General features: G+C 38.0%; 1 long non-coding RNA gene across 1 annotated transcript in view; it reads right to left on the bottom strand.

Annotated features, from left to right (window-relative positions):
* Positions 1–25,044, bottom strand: part of LOC134159750 (uncharacterized) — a 48,198-nt gene extending 23,154 nt beyond the window's left edge. The window contains exon 1 of the long non-coding RNA XR_009963279.1: positions 24,913–25,044. This is a non-coding gene — a long non-coding RNA (uncharacterized LOC134159750). The remainder of the gene's footprint in view (positions 1–24,912) is intronic.
* Positions 25,045–25,387: the final 343 nt, after the last annotated feature.

Raw genomic sequence — 25,387 nt, forward strand, 5'->3', positions numbered from 1 at the left:
AAGACACTGTTGGATTTATCTTGCGCTACCACCAGGAGGGCACAACAAGTGGAATATTGTATTACTAGAGGGCTCATTCATTAGCATAAAATAATCAGTGCTTTTGAATTCTAACACTTCGGTGTTTCAGGTGGGGTTTTCTGTGTGTTTGCAGCTAGGAACCAGCAGCAGCAGCAGCAGCAGCAGCAGCAGTGCAGGGATAAAGAAGGGAGAGACAGCAAGGGACAGTTAAAAAGAAAGAGGGAGAGTGACACAGCTGTTAAAATTAGCAACTTTCCTTAAGAAAAAGCACAGGGAATTTGACAAAAAGGGAACTGCATGGGCTAATCTTGCCTGGAGGCATATCTAACTGGCACCTAGAACATAACATGGGAATAAGCTAAAGCAATTCCTTACTTTGCTACTAACAGATATTGAATGATTACAAAATCATTCTTTCTACTACATTACTTTTCCCTTCTGGGGAAAAAAAAAAACAAAACCAAACGAACTACCATATAGTCCTGACAAATATTTCTACAGATTCCACCTAATGTTTATAAATGCAAAGTAATGTTATTTTTCCAAAAGGAATGATTCCCTGTGATAACATACATAAATACATAAAGACACGTGCAGACATTTAATCATCAAACGTCAGAGAATACTGATTTCTTCAGAAACCGCTCACTGTCCCTCTTACTCCCCTGGGGTCACAGTCTGATTTGCCTTCATCCTGGGACACAGGTCTGTTGCTGGCCCAGACTTGGTGGAAGACTTTGGGTCACCTGTAGAGTGACTACATGCCTAGACATTATCTTGGACCTCCTTCAAACCCCTTTTTCCCAGGTATTTCTCCACCCTTTCTCTGAGCTTTTCATGATTGTATGAAAAATTAATAGGACTGAGATGTATTTTTTTCTCCCTAATTGCATCAGAGTGTAGGAAGGTGAAACAATGATATAATAGGGGAGGCTGAGACTTCATGCCCAAACCAGAGAAATCCACTTACAGAAGGGCCCTCTCTGTGTACAGACGTAGATGGTGTGACCTATTTGTGGGAGATTTTTTTCCATTTTTGGGAGAGACACCAGTAATTCATTCGTCCTTTCTGAGGAATAAAATAAGAACCCAGACACATTGATTATTAATCATTCATTTGGGGAGTCTCCTCCCTCTTGACCAATGACATAATCTTCTGTGAACAATATGTATACTGCAACTGACATTTGAAAAAAAAAGAATAATATCTGGTTATATTGTATGCATCTGCACTAATAAAAATAGTCATCTTTCAAAGCCTCCTTTTCAAAGTCTCACTGAACAGACTTCAATATCTCTATAGCATTTATTTTGACCTTCGCCTCTCTGATCTCCCTGCACTGGGGAACTGTACAGCAATACAATATAATAGAAGCATACTTTATTAAAATACGCATTTAGGTTGCAATCCTCAGAAACTCCAAAGTTAGGTGTACAGGAAGCATTGCATCCTTTTGGAGGTTCAGCTTCTTTAGTCTTCACATAAAATACCAACTGTACATGTCACTCTGAAAGTCAGTTGCATAATTATCTTCTAAACAAACAGCACTGTTGATGTGTTGTGTAATTGCAGTAACTCAACAGGTCATCCCAAACTGAGTCTATGCTTCTGCGTGTTTAAGATCCCTATTTTTGATATCACAGATAATTTAATGCTATCTGTTATGGTAACCAAGAGTTCTAGACAAAGATCAGTTACTCCTACTTGGAGATGAGTCACTATTTTAGCATGTCCTACTTCCAGATTAATTTTTTTTTTTTTTTGCTTTGGTTTGAATTGCTTTGAGAAAGAATGAGGACATATACCAGTAGCTACTTCAATTGTATAAATTGTGTTTTCTTTCATAAAAGACATCCAGATGCATACGGGCATTTGAGTAATTAAGAGACAGACGTTCATTATTGTTAGATTGTTTTATGTAGAGATTCTGTTTGGGTTTAACAATTCCAATGAAAAGCATCTGAGCTTACAGCAAGAAATTAGCTCATAAGAATTCAAGCTTTTGTAAAAATATTATCTACTAGCTACAAATCTTAGTATTGATGTTAAAAGTATAACATTTTACTTGTGTTCAAATGTGCCACAGAGCAACCACGTTTGGGGCTGATGGAGCAGCTGTGGAGGAAGGAAAATAGCCTAGTGAAAGATGAAAAGCACTAGGAAATAGAACACCTTTGAGCACTGGGAGGGCTCCATGCCCTTACTATGTATTTTCAGAAGTATGGTAACTGCAGGAATCACAATAGAAAGGGCTGCATTTTATTTTTAAAATAATATCCTTAAAATAATGCACTTACAGAAACTGTTTTAAAAGTATGCTCTTTGATGATCAATAATCAAGTACTGCTACTTTAATCAGTGACTCCCTGCAGAAACAAATGCTGAAATGTATGAGAAAATATTAGTCTTAATGATTTTCCTTTAGAAAATATTACTAGTATAGTAATTTTAATTAAAAAAGAATTTAGCACCTTTGTATTTGTATTCCCAATGTCAAACTCTTTTGTTATCACACTTACGCCTCTGTTATTAATGTTAGCCATGGCTTACAAAAGAGGAAAAGCTAGTTATCAATGAATAATTCAGGCTCCATAACTGTCAGACCTCATTATTTTAAATAAGGCCTGGTAGTTCCAGTTGTAACCGGCTAATTGCATCATTTAAACTTAAAATGTTAGAATATTTCATATAATTAACAATTTAAAAAACTTTTAATACATTCAAAAGTACTGTAGTACATAGGGCAATTTGCTTTAAATCAGGCTGAGAGAACAGAGACATTCGAGTTGTGATATGAGTCCTCAAATTGTTAAAATAAAAAGAAGAAAAACTGAGATGAAATTGATATATCCAGTAGTTAAAATGAAGCCTTATCGTTAGAGTGAAATTACACAAAACACTTGTAAAAGTGGAATTTGAAGAAATTAAAACACCTGAAACCAATGAACTAAGATGCAGTCTGTCACCTGACAAAGCTCTGTTGCAAGACAGTTCAAATGTTATCAATGAAAATGTTTCTCAGCTCCAGTTTGTTTTCTAGCAGTAAACGTGTACTTCCTAAAGCAGCTACAAATAGTGAACTTAAAGAATAAAACATGGTGAACTTAAAGAAAACCCTGAACCTGTGTTTTTCCAAAAAGACCTAGAGAGCCATTTTCATTTCTTAATAATTTTAATTTGTGGTCAGATATTTTTAACAGTATTTTCATTTGGTTTGTTTTATCTGATAATAATTTATCCATAATAATACAGACTTGATAAAGTGAGAAGGAAATACATTTTACATACACTTTTCTTCACAATGTATGCCAAGCAGGAAGAGTTAAGGATCATTTATAAGCTAGACTAATTTTAAAATGCTGTTTTAATCTTTCTCTTCAGCTTCATTCTCAGATTGCTTCCAGCTGTTTATTATATGTATCCAGAAACTGTAAAGTAAAAGAGGTTAATATATACTTTTAAAGGTGCCTATTAAAAAAGACGGTACAACTCAAGCCTGTCCTGAAAGCTATATGTATGCAGCACATTAAACTTATACAATAAAGGAACACTATCCTCATTTTCCAGATGGGAAACTGAAGTTCAAGGTAAACTATATGCAATTTCTATAGTTACTCTCCCCCCTCATACTTCTGAAACAAAGCTAATTTATCTGGTACTCGGAGTCTGCCTTATAGCTTTAATGGGATGTTGTGAGAGAAAACATAGTAGAGCATCTGGGTTTAGTAAAAACAAAACCAGCTATATCTGCTGTCTCTGGAATCACTCTGGAATATTATTTTATTTAATTAAAAAAATGAAAAAAACACTACAACGCCAGCTCTCATGTTGAAAGTATAAATTTCAGCCCACATATCCATTAAGCACACCATTAAGGCTCTGGAGGTTACACAGCAAGGGCTTGGATCTTACCCGATATGTAGCAGCCTTGCATTGCTGGGTATCTTGTAACAGCCACCCCTGCATTTCTGCATCATACTGGAGGTCATTACAAAATACATACAGAAACTGTGTGTGTTCTTGTGTTTGACAGCAGAATCAGTGTACCACACAGACCAGTTTCCCAGGTTTTCCCCATGCTAAAACTGAGCCATTTCTACTTGTACAAAACTCACATCCAGCAATAACTTGGTCTCCACAGAGATGCAGACTATCATATTCTCACATTCTTCTGAGATCTGTAAGCTAAAAGCCCAGGTTTCTTGGGAGGTGTATCTCTAAAGAAGACAGACAACATCAGGCTGAGTTTTGAAAATCTTTGTTTAAGGCACATTTAAGGACCGTAAACATTATCTGCCCACCCCTCAATTCTAAGCTCCCCCTTCACGGGAGATTTGCACCCCGGGGCAGGAGTCAGCATGAGGTTTCTGCAGGCAGGTCAGTTAGATTTGAATTTTTCTATATTACCTGTATTTGGACTAGAAACATTATAAGCAAACTACCATAATTATAGGCTTGGAATGTCTGATTTTCCTGGTTGCTTTTGGGGTTTATTTTTTTTCATTTTTTTTTTTTAATGATAACTGAAATTATGATGGTTCTCCTTTCTCAGAATGTAACAAAGTGATATCCCATAAAATGCTAAATAACTCTTGTACTTAATGCTTTCACTACCAAAAAATAAATCCTGCAATACCTGCTATGATCCCGTAATACATTGTAAAGAGGAAGGTAGAAGAGACTGAAGATGATGGATCACATGTGATCTGGATGCCTACAGTTGGTTGTAAACCTTTATTATACCCTGAATAAGTTTAAGATCATTAGCTCCAAAGCCCTAGTTTGTCCATAGTTAGCACTGTTTCTTCTTGTTGTTAAGACTAGTGCTCCTCACATAGAACTGTTTTATTTGGAGCTTGGCTCAGATGCCTCTATACAAATGTCCATGGTAGGGGGAATAAACAAGAGGAATTAGAGATGCATGTACGTCAACAGGGATATGATATTGGCATCATAGAAACATGTTAGGATGACTCCTATGACTGGAGTGTTGGAATGGAATGTTATAGGCTCTTTAGGAAAGACAGGCCTGGCAGGCGGGGAGGGGGAGTAGCCATTAGTGACAGGTTGGAGAGCATGGAACTCTGTCTGGGGACAGGTGATGAGTCAACAGAGAGCTTGTGGGTTAGGGTCAAAGGGAGAAGTGTGATGGGGGACATTACTGCAGGGGTCTGCTACAGGCCACCCGATCAGGATGACTCTGTGGACAAAGCGCTCTCTAGACAGATAGGAGCAGCCTCACACTTGCAGGCCTTGTCCTCATGGGGGATTTCAATCACCCCGCCCAATGTCAGTTGGAGGGGTGGTATGGCCCAGTACAAGCAATCCAGGAGGTTTCTCAGCGGTGAAGAAGACAACTTCTTCCTGCAAGTGATAGAGAGGCTGACAAACATTTCGAGACAACGGATTTGTAGCAGGGATGAACTGGGAAATAATGGTACTCAGATGACAAATATTTCGTTTCGTAGTATATCCAATGACATAGGATAATATTCACAACTGTATAATGGAAAGGAAAATAATCTAACAATACACAAACCATAAATTTGTAAGGCTCAATGAAAAGATCATTGAAATCATAATTTTGAAAATCATGATGTTAAAATGATATTTCTAGTTTAAATCCATACTGACACCACTCCATAGCCTAACCATGTTTTTTTTTCCCTGTATTATCTGATACCAATGGGATACAGTCAAATAAAAATTAGTAAAACAAGTTGCATTTCAGAGGAAGAAAATATTTGCTCATCTTGTCTTGCAGTGTCTGGAGACTTCTGCAGTTGTTTACTGTGCTCATTTTTTGTAAGCTGTTGTCAGCTCAGCTGTCTGAACTATAGCTTCATTTTTAAATATGTTTCTCTGAAAAAATACCAACTAAGTCTCTGAATGTTTTATGTCTTGAGCCACATCAGATATCACAACAAAAAGGAGGCTTACTCTTGTCTGTCTTGAAATTACCCAGTGTTGGCTTCACCCTTGTCAAGGGCTGGCTCCCTGTACGGAAGCTGACAGTCAGGTTTAGGGTACGCTAGATGTGTTTCATCAGTGAAAGGAATCAAGTTCCGTTTGTGTACAGAGCATGGCCTTCAAGTCAGTGATCTCACTGACAAAAAAAAATAAAAATAATAAAAGACATCTTTTTTTTTCTTTGGAGCTGTAGACACCTGGTTGAAAAATGCAGGGTAACTGGAGGCATATCATAAGTGGTAGGTGCAGATGCAGTGTGTAGAGTGTTTCTATTGCGCATATTCATTCTGAAGGGTCATTCAAAATGCCTCTGCAAAAAAGCCTGAATGTAAATAATGTCAACTGTCTATGAAAGCAGGTGATTCAGGTCACTGAGCAGTGTACATTGGTTAAATTATATTATTCCTTCAAATACTTAACATACATCTGATCTATTCACTTGTTAGAGTGAAGAGAAGCAAGGAGGAAAGAGGCTTGTTTTACTTTGCTTGTCTATAACATCTTCACTACGGAGAACCATTCACTGCTTTAGGAAAGAAAGCAAACAAATGGAGGCATGCAGTGCCATTGAATATTACAAAAATGTTTGGAAAGAAAGACTGCACATGATCTAGCCTAAGAGGGAGATCCGAAACCAAATGCAAATGCTAAGAAGATACTGAGATGCATGTGAGCATCATTGGAGAGCTATGAAAGAGTGAGGCAAGGTTTTACCACTGGATAAAAATATCACTAAATGTCTCAGCATTCTTACATCCATTCTTATTGCAAGTAAGAAGCAGACTGAGGGTGGTAGGGGGTTGAGGATAAAAGCACAAAACCTCATTCTTTAAAGGGTGTATAACAGCTAGAAATTGAGTTTAATTTCAGGTTTTAAAAGTTCCCATTTCACGGTTTTGATTGAAATCAGGCAAAAATTTTGCTCAAGTATCTTGAAAATCCCTTGTATTTTTTCTCCACAGTGACCAGCAATTACACTTGCACAACAGGGCCAAGGAGGCTTCTGATATTTCAACTATTGCCAGAGAGGAACGCGGTACAAGAGAACTCTTCCTCCTCCTTCTGTGCTTTGCATTTGACAATAAGACCCAATTGCAGCCTGTCTTGGGGGAGCAGGGATTGCGGGTTTAGCTCTGTTATGGTGTACACAGGGGAAACAGGTCCCCAAAGCCATGCTGACCCACCAATCAACAGAACCTTGTGGACCAGTCCAGGTTTTCTGTTGGAAGAAGGCTTCCCTCATTACAGAGAGCTGCTTGGGATATCAAGGTAGTGGAATTACTAGAAGTCAGTGTAGCATCTGTTATGTAACATGGCTGCTTAACAGCTTAGAAATCCTATAATTAAATGTATTTCAGCATGGGAAGATGCTGTTATTCTGTTTTGGATGAAATTAGAGAGAACTCAGCTGTGGCTAAATACTTACTGCTTCTTACTGTGTTTTCAACAGAATACTTTTATATGTATGTGCATCTCACCTGTGAATATTCCTTCACACATATTTTAAGTAGGGAAACACTCAACAACAGATGCATTGAAGATGATTCTTCTGCCAATTACAATGCTACCAGGAGTGCTATAGTTGAACTCTGAACATACAGCAGCAAGCTGAGGTAGAGAAAAATTTTTGACACAACCAGTCACAGCTGACATTTCTGTTCCTGATCCACTGAATCATCTGAATCCTGTAAGAACATTCATCATGGCAATAGTCTGAGACAGAGAAATAGTCTGAGCTTTCCTACAGAATCTATTCTTGACCCAATCTGCGATGTTAAGAAAGGGCTCTGATAGCTACATATATTCTCTTCACTCATAAATAATAGGGGTGCACCGTTTACTGGTCCTAGTCCTTGTGGTCACAGTGGGATTGTCACTGTTTTATTAGTTACTTTTGCACTTTCTGATGTTCCTGTAAAACAACATTCTGTTTCAGGAGATGCACCTGTCAAAGAAGCGGGGAGAAGGTGGATGGCATGATGAGTGGCTTCCAACACTTTGTTTATGTCTCCACAGGGTGGAAGTATTTTGTTAACTCTGCTCTCTCAATGTGGATCAGTCACTGCTGCCAACATAAATATTTTCAAATATTTCACTGAGAATTGCTGCAGAGCTACAGGAGTTTTTCTGCCTATATGACTGAGATTGTGTCTCCTTTGATTTCAACTTGATTTAATTTTGTAGAAGAAGAGGCAAATACAGGATGAGTGATAGTGCAGCCCTCCAACTTGCATTATTGATACTTCCAAAGTGTCCAGTTCAAATGGGGGCAGAATGTTAACAGAACTGAGAGCATCAGTCTAGTGGCTGAAGGACAAAAATAAGCTGCCTTTTTGATCTTTTCTGGTCAACAAAAGCATGCTTTGCTTGCTCCAGAAGTCTTTCATGTGAGAGAAAATGGACAGAGATGAAAACCCACGTCTGATCTGATGCTTCAGCAAGCTGTATTTTCTTACACCCACAGGAGATGAAGATTTCTGGCCTTTCAGAATAATGGACAGAAGTAAAACAGAAGTCCCTTTCTGCGATGTAGAAAGTCGCTGAAAGTTTATTCTGTGTATAAAACATGTTGTATGTGCAGAGTTATCATCTTTAAATAACTGGCTTCCATTGAAATGAGATTGGTCAGGAAACTGGAGGCTCTGGGCATAAGCCAGACCCTTAGTTCTCCAAATGGATCACAGTGTGAGCTTTAAAAAAAATATTTACTACACATGTCATCAATTTTCTGGCAGATTTTGTTTGGAGAAGCTGGATCAGGCAGAGCTGGAAGCCTGATAGATTGCTCTAACCACTGACTTGGAGTACATACAGCTGAAACAGAGCAAGTAATTAAACACGATTTTTCAAATAAATTTTGTTTCTTATTTATTTCTGTATATAAAAATACTTGTGAGCAAATAATTAGTTCTATTAATTTACTAATTGCTCCAATTTACCCCACATATTCTTAGTGATTTTTTTATTACCTTAGAATGGAGGGGTCAGAAATAATTTGCTGAAGTAGTTTTATTAAATACTTGTCCCTGTTTGCATGAGCATTTCTGTCATAATGAAGACAAGAATATGGGGCAATCTGTGGGGCTTTGGTATTTTCAGGAAATGGGAGCAGATTAGGAACAAGGAAGGGAGAATGAGAATTACGGGATTTTAGAAAAATAAACCTGAAAATTGCTCTTTTTTTTTTTTTTCATGATAGAAAAGGAGGAGGGTTTTTTAACTGCAGTACATTTAGTTCTCTCATGTTTAGAACCCATGTAATGGTCTGTTGTTCTCCATTGGTCATTCAGGTAAGGGGCAAAGCCAAACCCTGCTGCTTCTGGGCTGGACTGCAGCATGGTGCAAAGTGAAGAGAAGGCAAGAGAGAGTTTCATGACAGAGGCAATGGCCAACTAAAGTTTCTCTTCTGTGAGTTTTGCCTTTTTTCCATCCTGCTTGGCATTTCTCAGAGTGAGCTGTATTACAGATTAGTAGCCCATGGCAGTAGGCTGGAGAGATGAGATTTTAGTGCGATATGGTACACAGACAAGGGGGGTGGGGAGCAAAGAATATGTGTGAAAAACTGAAATGACAAGGTCACGTTGATAGCTTGGTTGTGGGAGCTACTGCAGTAGTTTGTGGCATTATGATTAGAGATGGGACAACTAGCATGAATGAGGCAAGAGCTGGTTTGAACCTTCATCCACCCACTCACCAGACCAAAAAGGAGGCCAAGGTAAGGCTAAAACACATCTAGCACTGGTTAGTTTGATTTCTCAGCTCTAATGTAGTGATCTTCAGCTTCTGATAATTTGGTTCAGAACAGAAAGCAGGAGTCTAGAAAAGTGTTCACGACACGCACCCAGTCTAAAATAATTTATCCTGGAAAACTTGATAAAGACAGTTTTATACCATTCCCCGTCTCCCATCTGTAACAAAGAGCTTCATATCCCTGTTAATAACCACCCTGTTAACAAAATGAAACCAAGTCTGAAAAGCTTTCAAATTTCAGCACAGGGATTTTTAATTATGAAGCCTTCAGTTGAGATGCCAAGCTTCTGTCAAAGGGTGCATATGAGAAAGTAGTCTGCACACAAGGACTTGCAGCGGGAACTGCACTGAAGTAAGCATACAATCCCTCTGTCAGCCGTTTCTCTCCTCTTTGGCTTTATCCTGTGGGAAGTATCTTTGCATTCAGATTCAGACTACAGGGGATTCTACGAAAGACAAATTTCTGCACCGGCCATGCTTGTTCTGTAGTTTGTCACACTCCCTGCGGTGAGGGCTATTTTGTGCAACTTCTGTCTAACACAGACAGAATTCCTTCTTCTCACAAGGATTTCAGAAGAAAGCAAAGACAAAGTGCAAGAGCAAGTGCAGACAAGCGACACAGTTTACCTTGGACTCTCTATTTTGAAACACTTGCCAAGCCCACCAAAGTAATAAGTTGCAATCTGGTCAAATAATAAAATCCATATCCAGTCTGTTTCTGAAAAGTGCAGTCAGCAGTGTAGAATTCCTTTCCTCCTTTTGCATTAATAATGTCACTGCTTAGTTCTTAGTTATGGGTATTCAGCATAATACAGTGGGAACAGAAATATACAGGAATTCAGCATGTTTTGAAGTGGCTGTAGGAGTCAATAAAATAATGACCTATACGTGTATGGGAAACATTTTTCTGACCATTTTGATCCTCAATGTGCTTTACAGACCTGAGAGCTGCATCTCTTTGAACTGTCAATGCAGAACAGAAAGCGGCTTCTCCAGCTGAAGCTGCAGGGAATGCTCTGCTACGTGGGGCCTATAAGCATAAGGATGAGTGGAGTTGTCTCACCCATATCTCTTCCTCTGGATAAAGAGTTGCCTATTAACTTGCTTTTGCCTTTTTTTTTTTAATTAATTTTAATATTTTTTTTTCCGTAGAAAAGTATATAGTAGTGAAAAAAGATAAAAGGTCTGCCAAAGACTCTTTTTCTCTCATCCCTTTACTTGCAGGTATTTGAACCTGACCTAGCAGTTGATGAAATCTACTTTATACAGGATGAAGAAAAAGATGGTGTAAACAGAAAAAGGAAAAGAAAGAGGCTTTCTTTTTCATATGTAAATTTTTTGTAATGAAAATAAAACCTGAAAATAATCTTGCCTGTGATTTCAAAACGTAGTTTATTATTTACCCCCTATTATTCTCTCAATGTTCTGGACTTCCACAGTCCAGGTGGGTCACTGCAATTGAAAGGACACTCTGAGACAGTGTTATCTTGACCAATTCTCAGCCTTTTCTGCAGATTGAATGATGGTTCTGAAAATCCAAAAGCCAATGCATAGCTTCAGAGTGCCATCTGTGTAAGCTGATGCCTGCAAACAGTATCCGATGAACTCCTTATTCAATGCTTTTTTTTGACTCTGTGGTTATCGCAGCCTGATGTGTTATTGAAATAGATTTATTCACATGTCAAAATAAGATGCCTTATGTGGCTCTAGCTATAATACATAGATACTGCTTTCTTTTTCAGGGAGTTTAGAGAAGGCATGATGTTGATGTTACTGAAGTTTGTGTCATAATCATCAACTGGACCTGGTGCCAAATAAACAAGATGGAGCTTTCAACCAGCAAACTGTATTTATTTTTGATATCTGTGACTTATTTGTCATCAATGTATCTCTTAATAGAACAAGGTAAGAAGAAAGACCTGCTCCCAGAGAAAAAAGAGAGCCATTAAGACCTCAGGCATTATTATTTGACCTAACAGCACAAATAGATGATGTGCATATGGCAAGGTACAATACTGAGCTCCAACTGGGAGGGATCTGCTTGATGTTTTCTGCTGGAGCAGAAGATAGTTACTTCATCCTCTTGTACTATGAAAATTTCAGAGCATTTTATTTATCTGTTCACATATTACTTATTAATTATGCTTGACTACATTGCTATACTAGCATGTTTCTTTTTCTCTTTCTTTGCAAGAATACATAATGTAGCTTTGCCTGCATCTATCTCAAACTGGTTTTATATACATGTTTGTGTATACTGTATAATATCCTGACTGTATTAAGACAAAAAGTAAGGAGTTTGATAAATAACCAATATGCGTCACTTTTTTGCATGAAGAATGACTTCTGAAAAAGCGCTACAGATATTACTTAGTTTGGCCTTCTAGAGAGATGGGAGAGATAGAGAAGATATATATATATATGTATATGGAAAAAATAAACTCTTATTTAAACTGGTTTCTTTGGTTTGGGTTTTGTAGGCATTTTAACATGTATTTTTGATTAGCTGGTTGGTTGGTTGTCTGTTTTTCCTAAATGTCTCTTCTCTCCCCTCTCTCTTCCTTTTCAGTTTTTTATTTTTTTATTCTTTTTTAAATAGTGGTAGTGTCTGCCTGTTCTGGTAGGTGAAGATGGATAACCAAAAATAATACTCCACTCAGTGTCTTTAACATATGAATGTATCAGGACTACTGCATGAAAAAAGATGTTGCTCTTGTGAAAGCTGTTCAACCTTAGGTGTAATTTCCTCTTTTCTTTATTCACGTGTCCTCGTAAAAGAAGAAAAACAGCAGTTTGTGGCCTAGGATGTACTTTTTGTTATTAAGACGGATGAAAATTCTGTACTCCAAATGCTCTCATGTTTACAGAGAACAAGCAACACATTCCTTCCCTACCTCTGTACAGCCCTCTATCACATTTTTGCTCTCCTCTAGCATTGGAGAGTTTCTGCCCAGCTTGCATGAGACTGCAGACACGGGTTGGAGTCTGCATCCTTTGGTCTTCAGAATATGAAGAAGTTAGTTGGAACAAAGAAACAAAGATTTTTACATTTTATTTTAATTTTTTAATTTTTATTTCCTAAAGGCAGCTTTTGAATAAGATCTGATTTTAGTTTTATAATGTGGAATGTTACTGGAATCTCATGGTAATGAGGCGAATGAATTGTAAGGGGAGATTTCCTTACTTGGTGTTGTCAATACATTTAGTATATCACCATGGCTGATTCGATCTGTAATTATTCCAATAAAGCTTTCTAACAGATGAAAGGCTGGGTTTAAGACTGAAATACAAGGACCTTTCCATACAGTTCAGATTCTGCATGAGGAAAAGTTAATACCTGAGCACAAGGGAGTCACTTCTGTGGATTAATCTGGTGGGCTCTGTCCAGTCTTACTCATCTCTCCAAACCCAGCACTATAATCAGCAAGTCTCTACACAGAGTTGAAGAGTTAAGCAATCATGATGACTTAACCATCAACTTGACCTTTTAAGATCCCTTCAGAACAGGTTTGATCCACACTGATTTACTTTATCTCTCAGACCATCAGATCTGTGCTAAAACTCTGATTGACCAGAAGTCATTTCTTGATGCCTTATGTTAGCGATGTCCCATGACCCAACATAAAAACAGTGGGTGAAAGTCACGCATTACTGAAGTCAAAGGGAGGACTGCATTCAGTGGAACTGGGATTTCACCCAGTAAACCCAACTGACAATGTTTGGGTCCTACCTATTTCTGAAGATATGTGAATCCTTCTGTAGTGCCCATCATATCAGTATGTAAAATGTACCTTGCAATCTACTATGATGTCTTCATGACACTAATGTGCATTTAAAAATAGTAGTTTTTATTAAAAAATGTACAATGATGACATAAATTATTTACTGGGTTACTACAAAACGCTGTGTCGCCTGACATGATAATTATATTGTTCTGTCATTCCTTTAGTAATGAAAGCCTTTACTTATTTGTAAGTTATTTTTTACCAAACACAAGGAATACAGCACAACAGCAAAAAGAAAAAAAAAAAGAAAAGAAGAAAACCAATATCGGGCAGTTATGTTACAGGCATAGAGGCAAATAGCAGACATTTATGGTATTCACTGAATTATCCTTGGATTTTCCTAACCACTTTTGAGTAATTTAGTCATTTGCTTCATCCTTTACAGTTCCTTCAAAAGGCATAACCAGACATTTTCTGGGACATATGAATCAGCTGCCTTTGTAACTACTCCCCTTTTTTTTTTTTCTCTAGAGGTAGTTTTCCGTGAGATCTGAATAGGCTAAGTTCTTTCCCCAAAATATTGAGGTACTAGAACTGTATCCTGTGGGAATGAAAGTGAAACACTGATATGCAGCTGCCTCACTGTACATCAATTCTGTATAACAATAGTGCCAGGCGAGTGTTATAAATATATTTTGCTTATTCTGATTTGTGTCTTCTTCTGTCATGCATGAAATTTTATTTACCTCAGAGACAACTTGAAAACAAACCTTAAACACTGACACCTATGTACCTATTCCAGTTATTAAGGATAGGATAGGACAGGCTACTAGGAAGTGTATGGAAATAAATTCCTAAAAATCACAGAATAATACCCAACCCAAGTAAAATTACAGAAGACAAAGTTCTGAGCACATCTTTCCCAAAGCAGTGTCATATGCTATATATGACCTTATCATTAAATTTTAAACTGACATGATGCTCCGAGTATGGCATAAGTGGGTATATTCTAAGGCATGATGTTTCCTCCAAAGCCATTTTCTTCTGTGACATGTAAAACCACAGAGGTTTCTTTACATGTGATTTATTTTTATCCAGCCAGAAACAGAAAGAAATGCCATCTGACTTCTGTTAGCAGAAAGAGAGCAACCTAAAATTTAAATGATCAAGTCGAAATGTTTCTGGAAAAATTAAAATTGATAAACAAAAGATTAAGACATTTTACAATGTATTCATTTTTATGTGTTAATATTAGATACATAAACCTATACATTACTATATATTGTAATACACTATACTGTATTTAACATGATATATATGAATTTATTTATATGGGGTTTCTATAGTATACTGTACTATACTACGCCAATAATATATAAAATATATGGATATTAATTTATATATATTTTACATAATTTTATTAAAACTATGCATAAATGATTATATGTAGTTATATGTACAGATATAGTATATTCATTAATGTAATATATTCACACATTCCCTAATGAATGATTTACTGTATCTCCCAAGCAGGATTTCTAGGATGTTATTATTACATCATGCTAGCACGGGGTATATTTTGCAGGCACCGGTTTGCCATCAAAGACACTAATCATGAAATAAAGTGGTGCAGAAACTCATACGGATGTTTTGCCTTTTAAAAGGAAGTAATTGACAGCAAAGCACATTTCAAGGTCTGGTTGCCAACATACTCAATTAAACAGAATTTGGAAGAGGAGGAGGTGGAGAGGGGTGCTTGGAAACTCCCAGCCATACTATGACTGTCAGCTATCTATTGTCAGAGACCTGGTGACGTTGAACCAAACTGTGAAATATGTGTAATTCTTCTAACATGGCTGATAATGTAGCACCAGATTTTTAGTTTATTTCTGCATGTGCATGTGACTGCTTTTGACCATGACAGGCTTTCATAAATCTGGTGTCATTATAGAACACATGACTTGTGTCACCACTGCTACAAGAGAAGTCCGTCATGGATCAACGTGCCAGGAAAAGTCCTATTCACTATATAAGCCCCACTTAAGCTTTCCAAATGCAGCTTGAGTGGAATTTAAGTGTGCCATAGGCCATGTTTTGCTCCCATACACAGGCAAGAATTTTACACTTTGAAAACAAACTAAAATATAAAGCATTTTCTAATGTAACACAAGGCCATGCAGAGCTAGATATCTTTGATAGTATTTTACCTTCAGTACCATGTTATTTTTTCTAGAATACAAAGCAAAACAATAAACCAGTCCAATATTATTTTAATACTTTTAGCATTGGACCTTCAACCTACATACTATATTATATCCATCTAAACAGAGTTGTCTATACCCTTCTCAGATCACAAGCCCCTTGAGGAGGGATCATGCCTGTTTATATATTTGCTAGAGTGCTGCAAGCTACATAAGAACTTTTCTATGTGAGAGATTCATTATACTCTGAAAACCCCCCATATTTCTATATTTTCGTGTAAACTATACACACACATACAGATACATATACACATATATTTGTTCACAGGAAAGTGATTATGTTTCTTCACCATAATGCTCCGTGCTTTAAGAAGCCTCTTCAGATAATACTGCAACATTCTTTTGTCCCTCACCATATTTAAATGCAATACTAACTGCTCTTTGTAATGTGTATATTATAATAAATGAAAGTGTAGGTACCTTTAAGGTAATTATAGAGTGAAAAAACAGGAAACTTGACTAATAATTTTTTACAGTCCATAGAGCCATTTATGTCACTCTGTTCTTTGCAATGAGCAAAATCTTTTTTGTGATTGATTTCAGTAAACATTCCAGCATTTGCCTCAAACCTTAAATGTCTTAAGTTTACTCAGCATTGTAGCCTATTATACTCATTTGTGTTAATGCACTAAAGTAGGAAACTATGCATCTCTAGAGACCAAAAATCCCCACTGAGCTGCTTTGAATCAGTGATGTGATCCTAAAGATCTTTTTTATTCCACTGATATTAATTTTTCTCTACTTCAATAAAACAATGGAAAATAAAATACTCTGTTCATCAAGGCTCATGTACCCAACTTCATGTAATATTTCATTTGAAATTGTCTCATTTTATTCTCTCTGATTCTGTTAAAAAAAATCACTATAGTGGGAGAAAGTAAAACCAGAGATTCTATTAGGCCGAGGCAAATGGTATTCACCTTTTATAGTCCCTATGTTTTATAATGAAGATACTTCATTGAAACAATGATGCATACTTCAACAGTTCCCCGGAGAGCAGTGAATCCTGTTTGGAGAGATTCATGAATATGTGCATTAGCACAATCCAACTGGAACTTGCCCTTAAAAACGAATCAGAAGAGAAGCTGATCAGTTCCCGCTTATGTATATAATCAGAAGGTTATCATATTATCTCTCCCTCCACAGGGAAAAGCAGATGCATATTCTTCTACCACTTTAAGATGAGAAATGCCAAAGGAAACAACAATCTCCCCCTCCCAACACTTTCAGCAACATTTACTGTATAAATTCAGAAAGACCTTTTAGGAGAAGAGGAGGAGAATATAGCATGAGCTTCTCTAAATGAGGATTTGTTTTGCATATGATTAGTCATAGTGTAAACCTTTAGGAAAAAAAAAAAATTACATCTGCATTAATTTAGTCAAGGCCATCAATAAACCTGAAGTGAGTTCAAAGACTGCTATAGATGGCAGAGAGATGAGACAAACATTTCACAGAGTCAAGGCTTGCAAAGATATACATGAAGCTCTGTGTCCTGAAGATGAATGAGGAACACTCGGCAGTTCTTGAAGCAGTAGTTTATTTAAAGTACAAAGAATTCAGTGAAAAATACTTCTGGCCAGCAGTTGGTGCCCAGCTTTCAAGAAAAATGGCAGACCACCACTAAGCTAGTGACAATGATAAAGAATAGTCACATAGATTTGCAGATTTATCTTTAGGTTTGTAGCAACCTCAGCTCTATGAAAAAGAGTATAGCGATGATACTCCTTACCACCTTTGAAAACAAACTAAAAAGAGCTACTGCCTTGGTAGTGCAAATTATTAAGCGGTCATTACACATACCAGACAGTAGCAATAAGGTTTATCATCCTAAATGAGCAATCATTTGATCTGAGCTTGGAAAGATTAAACAGTGCAATGAAACAGGAAAGAAAAAAAAATTATCGGTCACCTGGGTAAAACACACCGTTTTTATTACCACCTCTTCTATAGCCCCTGAGTCTGTAACACTTGTACCCATTTATACTGGTAGCTAATGGCACTAGACACAAAGTAGAGTTTGCTTAAAAAGATGTCTTCTATTTTGTTATGGCTAAGAAATATCCCAATGCTACTGACTGGCATGTTTAATTTAAGCTGTCAAACAGTCATTACTAAGACATCTGCGAAAATGAATTTGGAGAAACTCTTACAAGACATAGCTTCCTCTCACCAAAAGCCACAAAGGTTGTAGGTTTTTTATTTTTGGTTTGTTATTTTCAAATATGTGTCAGGAGCCCAGCCTTGTTCTTTGCAGCCCAACAGTCCTGCATACAAAAAGCTTTCTGGATGTCTACGGTCTTTTGTGTGCTGGAAGCAAAAATTCATTGCATGCCTATGTAGTATTTTTTTTCACTTTCAGGGGAGAGGCATTATGCATTCTAAATAAGATATATAGAGGAGGCATAATTATACCCTCTGAAGAGGATATAATCTCATAATTGTTCAGTAGAGCTATCCTCAGATTGCAACACAGACCATACTTGAATGCCTGATAGATTAGCACCGGGCTCAGCTTCTAGTCTAAGGTTATTATTTTTACTTAAAAGCTGGTTGAATGTTGTTGAATACATGTGTGTATGCGTATGTGTATGAAGTGCCCTATTTACCAGTGCAGACCTGCCTGTCTGGTTAGTTTTTATACACATACATACAGTTACACAGAAACCAAGCACTTGAAACACTCAACTGTATCTTTTTTATTTTTTTTCATAGCTAATAATGGCTCTTCACCGTATAAAAAGAAAAACACTTTTAACACTTTTTTTTTTTTCAATGTAAAGGTGGGGAGAAATGCCAGCAGGTCTATTTTGCTTAACTTGCTGTGGCGTAGCACGTTCAGCTCTAACACTGCAGCTATTACCATATGTCATCAAATAACCAGCATAAGCAGATGTGCTGTTCCTCCACACTGACCCCATGTAGAAGTTTAGAGACCAGGAGCAGGGTAGTGCTATTCCTATGCCCACACAGGCATGCACATGCCTATGCACAATGTAAGAAAGTTTTTTAAAAGGGAAGAAATATTTCAGAATACTGAATAATCCACCACTTCTAGGTCTGTAGTCACTGGGTGCATCATTGCAAAAAAAAAAAATTGCATAGAATGGGAAAACCCATAAAATGTTGTTGTTTCTCTGGTTGTTTTAAGGAGACAACAATTACATATATATTTTTATGCCTATATATGCTTTAATCCCTGTGTCTGCTGAGTTTTTGAACTTGTGCAAAAGGCAGTTTTCACCAGTGTAAGTGATGTCTGGTGAAGACAAAGCTTGTGCATCACAGCAGGAGGATAAAGCGGGGGGGGGGGGGGTGATATGAAGGTCAAAGGGTAAATTCCAATTGCTGAGACATGTTTTTATGAGTTGAATCTTAACCATGTGATAAGCAGCATTCAGACTGAGAAAAAGGGAGCAGGAATAAGCATCTGAGGGAACTTTTACAAACCACTGTGCTGGTTTGTTAGCTGGCTGACAAAAGCCAGGTTCTTCCTTACCAGTGGCGCCTTCCTCCTGTTGTTCTAGTTTTCAAATGGAAGGTTCTTAGGTAATTAACATGTTCTTTCAGCCTTTGGAAATAGAGATGAAAGTAAGTGCTTGGTTTCTGCTGTATGCATGGAAATTACTTCTGCTTCGTACAGTGCCTTTGCTTCACAGGACGCACAGAAGAGAGAAGAAAGCCTGTATTACCTTTTTGGTAGGAAAAACGTGTGAGAAGGAAGGGCCCCATTACATGAGCTACAAGAGCACTGTGGGCAGGAACTGCAAACACCGTGTGCAAACAGGTAAGAGCAGCAGCTTTTGCAACAGCAGGTGTAGCACACTTTCCACCACTTCTTAACCAGCTCACTCAAATAAGATAGGGAGCAACCAAAATTTTAATCTTCTGGAGAGACCCTTCTCCTGCTGGTGATTGACAGAATTTTCTTCTTAGTCTGTTTTCTTGATAGCTCAATTAGTAGAAGTTCACAACTCCTGCATCCAGGTAAATGATATTGGTAATATCATCTTATAATGGATACGTTAATTGCAGCTGTGCTGTGGTTGAACTGAAGATTTGCTAACCATTGTCTGTGTAGAAGCCTATTGGTAACTCAGCCAGAGGATGAGAAAGATGGAATTTTGGTAAACAGAGACACCATCTCTGCTGAAACTTGCTAAAGATGCCTCATTAGAAGAACTTAATAAGCTGAGTGAGAAAAGTTAGCTGATGGTTGTATGTCTGGCCTTGTTAAATCAAGTTCTCTGTTGATGTAATTGTTTGATGTAAATGAGTGCATCTACACCAGTTTTGGCTTGCAAAAACATTAACTTGTTGGTTTTATACAAGTTGTAGACGTACTGCAAGTGATACCACAAATTAGGCCAAATAAAAATAATGAGCCACTTAAATGTTGTGTTACTATATACGAAAGAAGGTTTAGAAAAGAAGGTCCTCTACTTGTCCTGTTCTCAAAGCTCTGTGAACACTGACAGTAATTTAATATAACCAGAACCCACCCACAGTTTGACTTCTATGTTTTGACAGACAATTTGCCAGTTCCTCAGTTGCTCTAAATCCGCAGTTTCTTTTCAGTCACTGGAGATACATCAATTTATTCCACTTATGGACCTAATCCAACACCTTCAAATAGTTACAGAAGATTTCTGCTTATTTTGTCCTGGTTTACAGTAGCTGCTCCATATGTTTTCTCAGATAAGAGTAGGAGATATGACATCATTTTCTCATCAATTACTGTTACAACTACCATAAGTGGCAGAAAATATGCCATGCAAGACTGATCCTGAAATAAGCACCTCAAATGAGTAAATGGCACTGACTTTTAAGGAAAATTCTTTTGAGGTTAAGTGTACGGGATTATTGCTGACGTGTGTACAGGATTATTGCTGAAGTTTGTACAGGTATGAAGTAAATCTATTTCATTTAAACAGTAAAATTTATGAATAGGATTAATTGAAATTCACCATTTGAGTATGAGAAAAGCTTTAACATTCACATCCAAACATCGATGACACCCCCATGTTTCCTGAAGGTCCAAATCTTTCTAGGGGCTTCAAGGGAAATAAGTGAGCTTAGCAACCTAAAGAACTTATGAAAGCCTCATATTTGGCCTAGAAGAATCAAAATGTAGTAATGGGGCACATTTTTCCACTTCTTAGCTTTTCATTGCAGTATCTTTCTTCTGTACCAGTTGTATAATTGAGTTTCCCTATTTTGGAATGGGTTCACTTGACCCCAGAATAACCTAAAATATTACTAAAATTATTTTCACCGTTTTCTAAGGAAAAATGATTTCCTTTACTCCTAGTGTCAGCAAAATAATAAAATATTGTTGCTTTGCTGATAGCACACCAGAAAAATAAAAAAAAAACCCTAAATAGACTATTTGCAATGCCAAAACCCGAGTCAAAGAGAAAATAAAATTAACTTTTTAATTTTGTTTAAAACAGCGATATTAAATGATCTGCAAAGTCAAACACTTTAAAATCTCCTTATTTTAAACTAGATAACATTTGACAGCATTGAAGCTTCCACACAGCTAAACAAAAGCTTTCTGAGGGAAGTTTCAGAAGGCATTTCTTATGCTTTGCCCATATTCTAAGCGCCCTCTACTGCCAAAGAAGCTGTACTACAGGGAGAATGAGCACTTGGATGCAAGCAGCAAGTAGTAGAAACCCACCCATATTGATTGATTGATTGATAGCTTGGCTTCGCGAGCGAAGATTTGGGAAGGGCTTTAACCACACTTACTACAAGCACAATGACCGAGGGCATGTGGGATATGCAAATCTGGTTGGAAAAAAGGGTGCTTAGGCAATCAGGAAGTGTCCTACCATGACTGTCATCTCCTGAGCGATCTCAAGCTACCCATGCCCTGATCCACCCGCATGCAAGGCTGGATCTGCAGCTTACCATGCACCTTGTCACCTACTGTTTCGTCCCTGGCCTGTCGCTACAGACAGTGAGAGTGAGCCCTTCCAGCCTGCGCAGTGGATTTTTTAGGTGAGGCGCAGTGTGCACAGAACTGGCCCCACCCTTTACACCTGAGGTTTAATTGCCACGGCCTGGCTAGCTAGGACGGTGACAGCAAAGTCCACAGGTCGAAGGCTTTACAAGAGTGTCCTTCTCTTAGATGGAAGACCTTACAAGGCTAGACGAGCTCCATCAGCCCGGGTTTGAAGATAGGAGTTTTCCTTCTCCTATGAGGAAGGACTGTCTTCACTAACAAAGATTCAGGAAGAGCTTTACCCACAATTTGACACTTTCTGCTATTGCTTTTCAGGCTATATGTAGTTGGACTTGAAAGATACCAGCAACAGAATGTTGGGTTGCTTTTTTTTTTCAGAAGAAGAAAAAGTAATTCCAGTGGTGAACAGAAACATGCAATCCTTCATTTCTGCTGACAATGTGGGCTCTTCCTTTCTGCAGTTTGCTGTGCTCCATTGGCTTTTTACCTATCTATAATGTCTATTTTGGCATTTGAAAGACATATTTCTCAAGAGCAGCTGTGATCCTGCCTAACGTGTAGTCAAGTTTTACACATGTGCCCAAACATAGAGGGCACAAGTGTAAAACTTGAGGGATGCCTTCTCCCCATCAGGCAGAAGATGGAGAGAAGGCATCCCTCCCTGGGGAGCTGACAGGGTGTAATGGCTAGAGAAGATAGGGAGATGTAATCAACACTGCGTGCACTCCTACCACAGAATAAATTCCTTCTGGGCACAGGAAGGTTTCTGAGTCAGGACTTGCTCCCATGGGAAGGACCGCTCCTCCTTCTGTGTTAGAGCTGCTTGCCACATGCAGCCCAGCCCTCAGTGAACTGCTGTGCATTCCTTATGTGCCTTTTGCTCTGCATTTCTCAGCAGGATAATTTTCATTTTTAACAAGCTGTTATTGTTCAACCAGAACCAAGTTACTTAGGAGTTTCTGGGGTTTATTTTCCATGCAAAGTGGTCAGACTGAGAAAATGCAGGTCTGCAATATGTGGAGCTTCAGATTTGATTGCGAAAAGTTCTTAAAACACTGGTAAAAAAAAAAAAAAAACAAAAAAAACCATTAGCCTTTTATAGGCTAAAAGAAATGCATTTTAATGTATTCTAGTCAGTGCATTTAACAAGTTGTACCGTACATAGTAGAAGAAGAAGTTGCGCGTGTATTAGTGCATACTAATGCACTAATGTTTTTATTGTTTGTTTGTGGTGGTGGACATTCCAGTCACTCTGGACAAGCTGTGAACAAACATAAATCATAACACCTGAAGTCCCTGATCAGATTAACTCTTCATCCTCCAACATGTCCTCCAGCAGTGCAGTGATATGTCCTGACAGGTTCCCAGCTCCATCTGAGGTCAGTCTGAGGATGGGTACAGTGATGGCATCTAAATGACACAGGAATCCTGGAAAAGTGGGGATTGTGGCTATTTCTTATTGGCACAGAGGGCCCATTGGTTACCGAGGTGACCAGCAATGACGTCCAGCCCTGTCTCTGGGACTGTGGAAGCTGTTGGGTGTTTCCAGTCTCATGTATTTACAGGCATCGGCCAGGGCTTCATTATAAAGAGGTATCTGAGAAATTATATTCTTGTTAATTTTTTCCTCTTTTTTGATTTACAACATGACATTCCAAAGACCTACATGACCTGATGGTGATACTGAAAAACTATAAAAACAGAAGATCAGCAATATTCTTTGCCCTTCCTCATGAACATACAGGATTAGCTTCTACAGCATATTCTGAAGTGCTGCGTCCAACCTGGTTTAGACAAGGCAAACTACAAGGATAAGTTTACTATCTTTGGGAAAGGCTTTGAAATTAGTTTCTCTTTCAAAAGTATGGGATGGTACTCTTTAATGATTTTTGTAGAACTTAGCATAATTCTGGAAAAAAAATAAATTAAATTAACTCTATAGTTTCATTAAATTGTAAAGTCAAGAGTCAGTTCTTGGGCTTGTCACCTAAGATTCCTCAATAAGCAGTTCATGTTGAAAATGAACAAACTTGTGCAGTGAATACAAGGAGGCAGGTGTTCCCAACTATCTTTTCTTCTAGAAATATTCCCATGTTTTACCATGCAATTAAAATTATACCAGCCATATGAGACTGCTGAATTATTTTACACAATATATATAAACATATATGGTGCTTCTGTGCATTTAAGAGTTACAGGGCAACCTGTTCTTGAAAGTAAAGCACTTCATTTCAGTACCAGTAATTTTGAGCATGATAATGTTCCTTCAAGCTTCAAGAGCAGGACATCATCCCATGAGGAGCAACTCCATCTGCCCAGCAGATTTTATGATTTGAATCTCCATGTTCATTTTATCTTTTGTTTTCTGGTGAGAGTGGCAACAAAGATGTTGATCATTTCCTACTTCTAGTGATGGATTTTGTTCCGAATGCAATATTTTGAGGTGACAAATTTTATGATAGGTAGAAAAACAGACACTAAAGAGCTCTTCAATGTAGTGTAGACAGACTGAACAAGAAGCTACAACTGCAAGTAAACAAATTCAACTGAGCAAGAATCTACATATAAAACAAAACCATAGCTGTCCTCCAAGCTATACCGGCTCCTAGTATCTTTAGATCAAAACCAGATACTTTCAAGGAAGTGACACACTAGTCAAGCAGAAAGTATTTGTTTTACTGTGGAAGTAACTGTGGAATTTACTGGCTTCTGATGCATTTGTAATACGTTGGGTTATACTGACCTATGGCAAAAAGTCAGAGCTAGAGATATACAGTAGACCCCTCTAACACAGCTCTACGAACCCATCAGCTGCACACAGAGATGCATCAGATATTAATGACATTGGCTTCTCACAACGTGTCAGATTTGAATAAGGGACTAGATGTGAAAAGTACACATAATGAAAAAAATAAGAAAAAAAGAAAAACTGCAAGCATAGTTGTTTGCTCCATCTTGAACTCTGGTAGTTTAACTGGGCCAAACAGGAGTGGTGGAGTTTGATTTGCCGAGCTTGGTACAGCTTCTGACTTACAGCATCTCTTGCCAAACCACCATAGGTGACTGAAGAAATCCAGGACTGGGCAAACCAGTCAGCAGCAGGCTGAGGCCACTGCTAAAAAGCAGAATGAAAACACACAGCAAGAGCTAGCAGTAGGAGTGGGAAACAGTAAAACACTGACACCCCTGAGCCATTATCTCAAAGTTTCTCACCTGCTCAGGTCAAGCATTCACACCAAAAGATTCAAAAAATAAAGATAGATGGTCAGAGATTCCTTCTCATCACTTCCCTTTCCCCTGCCTGTCCTGAGACCCTCATGTGACAGTTACCACCTTTCCAATACCCTAGAAAAAAAAAGGACACAGTTCACATGTTTATGGTTTGTTTTCTCAAGGAAGACCACGAAGTTTTGTAAGCTCCAGCTGTTTGAATCCAAAAGACCATGCACCCTACTCTTCCATGCCAGCCACCTGCACTTCTCATAGACATGGTCAGACAGGTAAAGAGTGGCCCTGTTCCCCATTCCTGGCCATGGACGTCACTTTGCTTTGCCTTCTATTTCAGCTTACATGCACTGCTCTCCTGCTTGGTCTTCCTCATACACACACACACATTTTATCTGTATGTATATGCTTATGTTACAGTGTCATATGGTAAGTCATATGCATTCCAGTAATACTCATTACT

This window comes from Pezoporus occidentalis, unplaced genomic scaffold, assembly GCF_034315485.1.
Source record: "Pezoporus occidentalis ecotype Australia unplaced genomic scaffold, CSIRO_AGI_Poc_V1 ctg150, whole genome shotgun sequence".
In the NCBI taxonomy this organism is placed as follows: Eukaryota; Metazoa; Chordata; class Aves; order Psittaciformes; family Psittacidae; genus Pezoporus; species Pezoporus occidentalis.